This window comes from Trachurus japonicus, chromosome 16, assembly GCF_045865225.1.
Source record: "Trachurus japonicus isolate A0001 chromosome 16, Traja_1.0".
Lineage (NCBI taxonomy): Eukaryota > Metazoa > Chordata > Actinopteri > Carangiformes > Carangidae > Trachurus > Trachurus japonicus.
This window is the reverse complement of record NC_140922.1, coordinates 26,594,014-26,600,057: the sequence shown is the minus strand read 5'-3', so window position 1 is coordinate 26,600,057 and position 6,044 is coordinate 26,594,014. Positions and strand designations below refer to the sequence as shown.

The window sequence follows — 6,044 nt, the reverse complement described above, 5'->3', positions numbered from 1 at the left end:
TGGATGAAAAATCACATCTCAACTGTGTGTCAATTTGTGAATGACTATCAAGAAAACTGCACCACTTTCATCCTGTTGGTTCTGAAAGAATGTGACATGATGTGAAATTAACTGAGTTGTTCATGTGAGAGACGTCAATGTGGGACACATAGCAGCGTCTGTGTCTCTAGTAAAAAGAGTTTCTCTGTGAAGTTTCAGATTGAATCAGTTGCAGAGCCAAGGGCAATTTCGAGGAAACTTCCTCTTTAAGCAGAAACCATTTGGGATCTATCTACACGGAAGCAAGAAAAATATATTTCAACATAGGAGAGACCTGCTGTGTTTACGAACAGTAGAGGGTGCTGTTGGTGCTTCATTCATGATAGAAGAATAATGTTTTGTTATTGTGCTCCTGCACAAAAGGAGGATTCACCAATGTAAACATGGGAAGGGACCTACACCTTGCAAACATACACCTGGAAACCTGTTATACAAAGTGTGACATAGACACCAACTGAATTAGGACCACCAACCTGGATATTTCCAATTTTTCTTTCTAAACAGCCTGTGGCATAAGCTCCACAAAATGTGCAAAATTTCTCTTTGAGATTCTGCTGTTGACAAGATTACATCAGATAATTTCTGCAGGCTTAAAGGGGCAGTGTGTAATATTTGTCAAGGTTTATTGGCAAAATCTGAATATACTACCAATTAATATATTTGTATGAGTGTATAATCGCTATAAAATAAAATATGTTTGGTTTTCATAGCCTTATAATTTTTCTTTTATAGCAAGGGTCTTACTTAGAGTGTCGCCATCTTGTGCCGCCATGTTTGTACGTAATGGAAAATCCACGTTTCAAGAGTTTCACCTTCATAAATAGAATATAATTATTTAATAAATAAATAATAGATCGGAATGCATTTCCCCCTCATTTTACACATTGGACCTTTAAACCTAATCAGCTCCACAAATCTCCCGCGGCGTTTTTTTTCAAGAATTTCTTTATTGCATTTAAACACATTTAATATTTTATATGAATTTTTAATATATTTTATACTGTAAATATGAGCATTAGAGCTTAATGACTCCCAGGTCATGTGACCTGTTGGCTCAAAATCAACACAGGATGGTAGATCTAAGCTTGCTCTGACACACACCTCTTTTTATTGCATTTAACACATCTTATATTTTCCATGAATTTTTAATGTATTGAGAAGGAGCGAATGTCTATCAAACTTAAAACTAACTTCACTGCGGTCATCTGTGTTACGGTTTGGGCTTATGCGGCTTCCGTAGAGAAAGCAGGAAGTGAATTGTTGTTGTTAAACGTGTTGAATAAATGAGAATAGGGTTAGGGTGATCTATTATAATACATCCATTCTTTACATGCTCCCATTAGGTGACATAATCTGGAAGCATTTTCACTGTTATGCGGATGATACGCAACTCTACTTGTCCATGGAGCCAGATGACAGAAGCCACCTCATCAATCTGCAAGACTGCCTGAAAGACATTAAATCCTGGATCTTCTTGCTACTGAATTCAGATAAAACTGAGGTCATCATGTTTGGACCTAAACACCTCAGGGACTCGTTCTCTAATCAGATCGCTACTCTAGATGGCATCACCCTGACCCCGAGTACAACTGCGAGGAACCTTGGAGTCATTTTTGACCAGGACCTTTCCTTCGGCTCCCACATAAAACATGTGACTATAGGACTGCCTTGTTCCACCTGCGCAGTATCACTAAGATTAGGAATATCCTCTCCCAGAGTGATGCTGAGAAACTGGTGCATGCATTCATCACTTCTAGGCTAGACTACTGCAACTCTCTCCTGTCAGGATGTCCAAAAAACTCTCTAAAGAGTCTCCAGCTGGTCCAGAATGCCGCGGCAAGGGTTTGACAGGAGTTAGGAAGAGAGAGCACATCTCTCCCACCTTAGCCTCTCTCCACTGGCTTCCTGTAGGATTTAGAACTTCAAAATCCTTCTGCTGACTTATAAGGCTCTTAATAATAAGGCTCCATCCAATGCAGGTCTGTTAGTGACTCCCAGTATCACTAAAAACAGACTGGGAGGTAGAGCCTTCAGTTACTGGGCTCCTTTACTGTGGAACCAGCTCTCTCCATGGGTCAAAGAGGCAGACACTCTAACTACATTTAAGTCTAGGCTTAAGACCTTTCTTTATGACAGGGCTTTTAGTTAGGGCTGGTTCAGGTAGCTCTGAACCATTTTACAGCTACACAGCTACAGTAGGCTATAGGCTTAGACTGCTGGGGCACACATCTGGTTACACAGAGCCCTCTCCTCTCTCCTCCCCTCCTCCCTCCTTCTCCTCTCCTCTCCTCCCCTACCTAAACTGTTTCCCTGTCTGTAACAACATCTATTGCACGTCTGCCCGTCCTGGGTGAGGGATCCCTCCTCTGTTGCTCACCCTGAGGTTTCTCCAATGTTTCCCTGTTAAAAGGGTTTTCCATGGAGTTTTTCATCAGTGGATGTGAGGGTCTAAGGGCAGAGGATGTTGTTATGATGCCATGTAAAGCCCTTTGAGACAAACTGTTTGTAAAACGGGCTATACAAATAAAATTGCCTTGCCTTGCCTTGTCTTGGGAGCGACGCAGATTATAATGCCTCAAATGTGAAGTACATGGCAGTTAGCTATGGGAAGGAAGCCATAGCCATAGACATGTGGATGCATGACGCAGAGTGTAGGCAGGGCTCCAACAGGACCGTGCCATCCACCTCCACCTTCATAGTCACTTCAGGACGCTTCTCCCCAACATCAGCAGCAGCCCCCACCCTGTCCGGCGTTCCCGAAGCCCGGGGAAAAAGAACAACATGTGCAGCTCGTGTACATGCCATGGACAGTGGCTGATATACGTGCTGTCTGTGCACAGTTGCCACGAGGCGAAAAGTTTGTTGAACAACTGACAGCGGTGGTGATATCGCACAGACCAACAATTGATGAACTGAGACGGTTATTGGCAAACCACATGAAAGGGGACTGGCACAAAGTCTCTCACACACTTCGCGGTGTGGGAAACTTCAGAATAATGGACCTTGGCATGGACAGCGCTGAAAATGCCAAATACAGGACACCTTTCAACGCGCTGTGTGCCAAGATAAAGGAACTTTTCCCCGTTCTCATTGACTGGAACAAAGCTTCTGTTTGCCAGGAGGACAACGTTTGATACAAGGCAGTGATGAGAGCTGCAAGGATGCTGACCAACACAAGCTGTTATGTTTGCGCTGCCCTGTCACATGAAAGGTAACTCTGTGCCACTGAAACCTCATCTTGAAATCCTGGGGGCAATGATTGCTTTTACCCAGAGAGAACATGGCCCTGAGCTCGTAGTTCACAACCTCACAGAGGAACAGCTGAGGATTCAACGCAAGTGTTGTGAATTACGTTAAAGTTTTGTTCTTGGAATGTTTCTACAGTTGTTCGAGAAGGACTCCAGCGTTCCCTAATGACCACAAATCCTACTAGTCAGAAAGGCGCGGTTTGTTTCACTCAAGAGATCATGTTACACTCAGAGATCACTTTCTGGGGACATCAGCATGGGAACAAACTGTAGTGACGACAGGTGGGGTGATGTGGGACGACAACTTGGACATCTACAGATGTGACCTGATAGGCTACGGTCGCAGCTTTAAAATCTCATAGACATTGACTTCAGGATTGCTCTCACTCTCACCAGAAATACAGAGTCGCAGGAGGAGCTCAAGTTGTTATCTTTGAGTTATTCATTTTTTTTACATTGAGTGATGTTTAGTAGCCTAATAAAGTTGATTCTTGAAATGCTCCAGTTTAGGTTACTCCTAGAACACCATGTTTGATTTTCATGCATTGATATATGTGTGATTTTGTTGCTTTTTCTTATCTTTTAAAGTGGTATTTTGCATTTCATATGATTTTGTGTTTTTTCCTGTTTTACATAACTAGGTCAATACTAAAAGTGTGATTTCCAAAACGTTTCAGTTTTATATCTTTTGATAGCTTTGTATCTCTCATAATCATATCATGTGTTTTTTTTCTTTCTTATTTTTTACATATTATTTGAAGTAGATCAGTTAAGTAGTAGAATAAGGGATTTTTTCCTCATCATATTAGAGGTTTTCCCCCTTTCTTAGGTTGAGTGTAGCTAGAAATTTTGATGTTAACCCATAGTATGCTTTATGAGTGCTGTATAACCATGTTAACTAAGTGAACTTCCTTTCACCTTGTGGAAAGTGGTAGGCTACTTAGTTAATCCCTTTGATGACATCAGTGTGAGATACACCAGAGACAGAGTCCACTCAGGACAGGTTAAAGGTCAGGAGCCAGGGAAGCTCCTACGACAGAGTGTCTAAATTTACAAGGGATTGTTGTGTCCTGGTGGTGAAGCTAGGCAGAACCACCAGAGTGTCATATGTTTTGTCTGCTGTTATGTGTTTTGGGAACTATAAAGATAGTGACCCTGAGAACATCTTCAGGGCACTCACTCACTGACTGTACTCCTTTTCGGTTGTGTTTGTGTGACTCCATTCATGAATGCTTTATTAAAACTCAAGAAAGACAGCTGACGTGTCAAGATATTCTTTTGAATACTTTATTGAACAAAGTAACATTTTTTGCCACCACAGTAACAAGTGGAAGAGTGAGTTGCAGAGGTCTCTTCTGCAGGATTGGCACTTTGGCAGCTTAATGATTAATCACACACTCGAGACAGACCTCCACATCTTATTTTAAATAGGGACTTCAGAAATAACAGCCCTGGAAAATAGGCTAATACATTTCAATGGAAAACAATTTGTATGCACCGTATCACACATCAAAAGGAAGGCTTTTAAGCTTCTTTTTTTTTTTTGCTATCTTGTTATTTTTCAGAAAACGCAAAGGTAAAACCAGAACTAATTTACATTTTCCACTCTGTTTTATGTATATTTTGCTGAACGCTGAAAGCCATCTACCACAATTCAAGTAGAGTTACATGCAGTGTGCGTGTTATCCTTTTGAGGGAATTATGTGCACATCTGTATGCCTCAGTGTTAGAAAAGGTGTGCAGCTGGGTCAAGGATGGAGTGGAGATCGGTGCTCGTCTCTGCTTTGGCCTCAGCCAGCCTGTGCATCTCGCTGAGGAGTTTGATCAGGTTCTCCAGTTGAGGGTTTCCCCCCAAGCTCGTGATGAGGCGGTAGGCCTCTGCCTCTAGATCCCGCAGAATCTTACGAGTGTAGGCGAACGAGCCCGTCTTCTCCAAATAGTCCGCACAGTATCGTTTGATGTCTACGTTCTCCGTGCGCTGCCTCAGGATGTTCTGCACCAGGGTGCTCTCTGGTCGCGACCATATGGCGTGAATGATGACAAATGAGAACTTCCCTTCAGTCAGGTCCTCGCAGAAGCTTTTGTTCTCGTTGTACTCGTGACAACAGAGGTTGGAGTAGTCGTCGTGGATCTGGAAGAAGAGACCCAGAGTGTCCAGGAGGGGTTTCAGGTCCTGTTTCCAGTCGGAGAAGAGCTGCATCAGGCCCACGATCAGACCAAAGAGCCCGCCCGTTTTCTGCACCATGTTGCGGTACTGCTCCTCGGTGGGACAGATGTAGTTGTCCCTGCAGTGGATGTCCAGGCCCTGGCCTCGGTGCAGCTCCAGCAGCTGCCGGGTAAATACCTTGACGGCCTCGGGGTGCTCTAAGGTCAACATTTTCTCCAAACCCAAGAAATAAACATAGTTGGCAGAGTTGATAACGGAGGGAATGCCGTAGATGCTGTGGGCCACGGGGAAGTCTCGCCGCAGTTTGGAGCTGTCCTCAATGTCATCTATGAGCAAGCTGGCGTTGTGCAGCATCTCCGTCACCTCGATGATCACCTGCAGTTTGTCCTCGGGAACATTGAGCCAGTGGTTAAACGCCTGAGCGAGTTTTGTCCTCACGGGCTTTCCTGGAAGTTGCAACAAGTACGTGTAAGGCTCCAGCACAATTTGCTCATTGGTTGCCCCTGAATCGCCCTCCATTGCTTCAGATTTACACAAATCTATACTGTCTATGAAACTGAAAACACACACGGCTCCGTGTTGTCGGGTCA

General features: G+C 43.5%; 1 pseudogene; it reads right to left on the bottom strand.

The window, feature by feature from the left end:
* Positions 1 to 5,013: 5,013 nt before the first annotated feature.
* LOC146972523 (geranylgeranyl pyrophosphate synthase pseudogene) lies at positions 5,014 to 6,044 on the bottom strand (annotated as a pseudogene).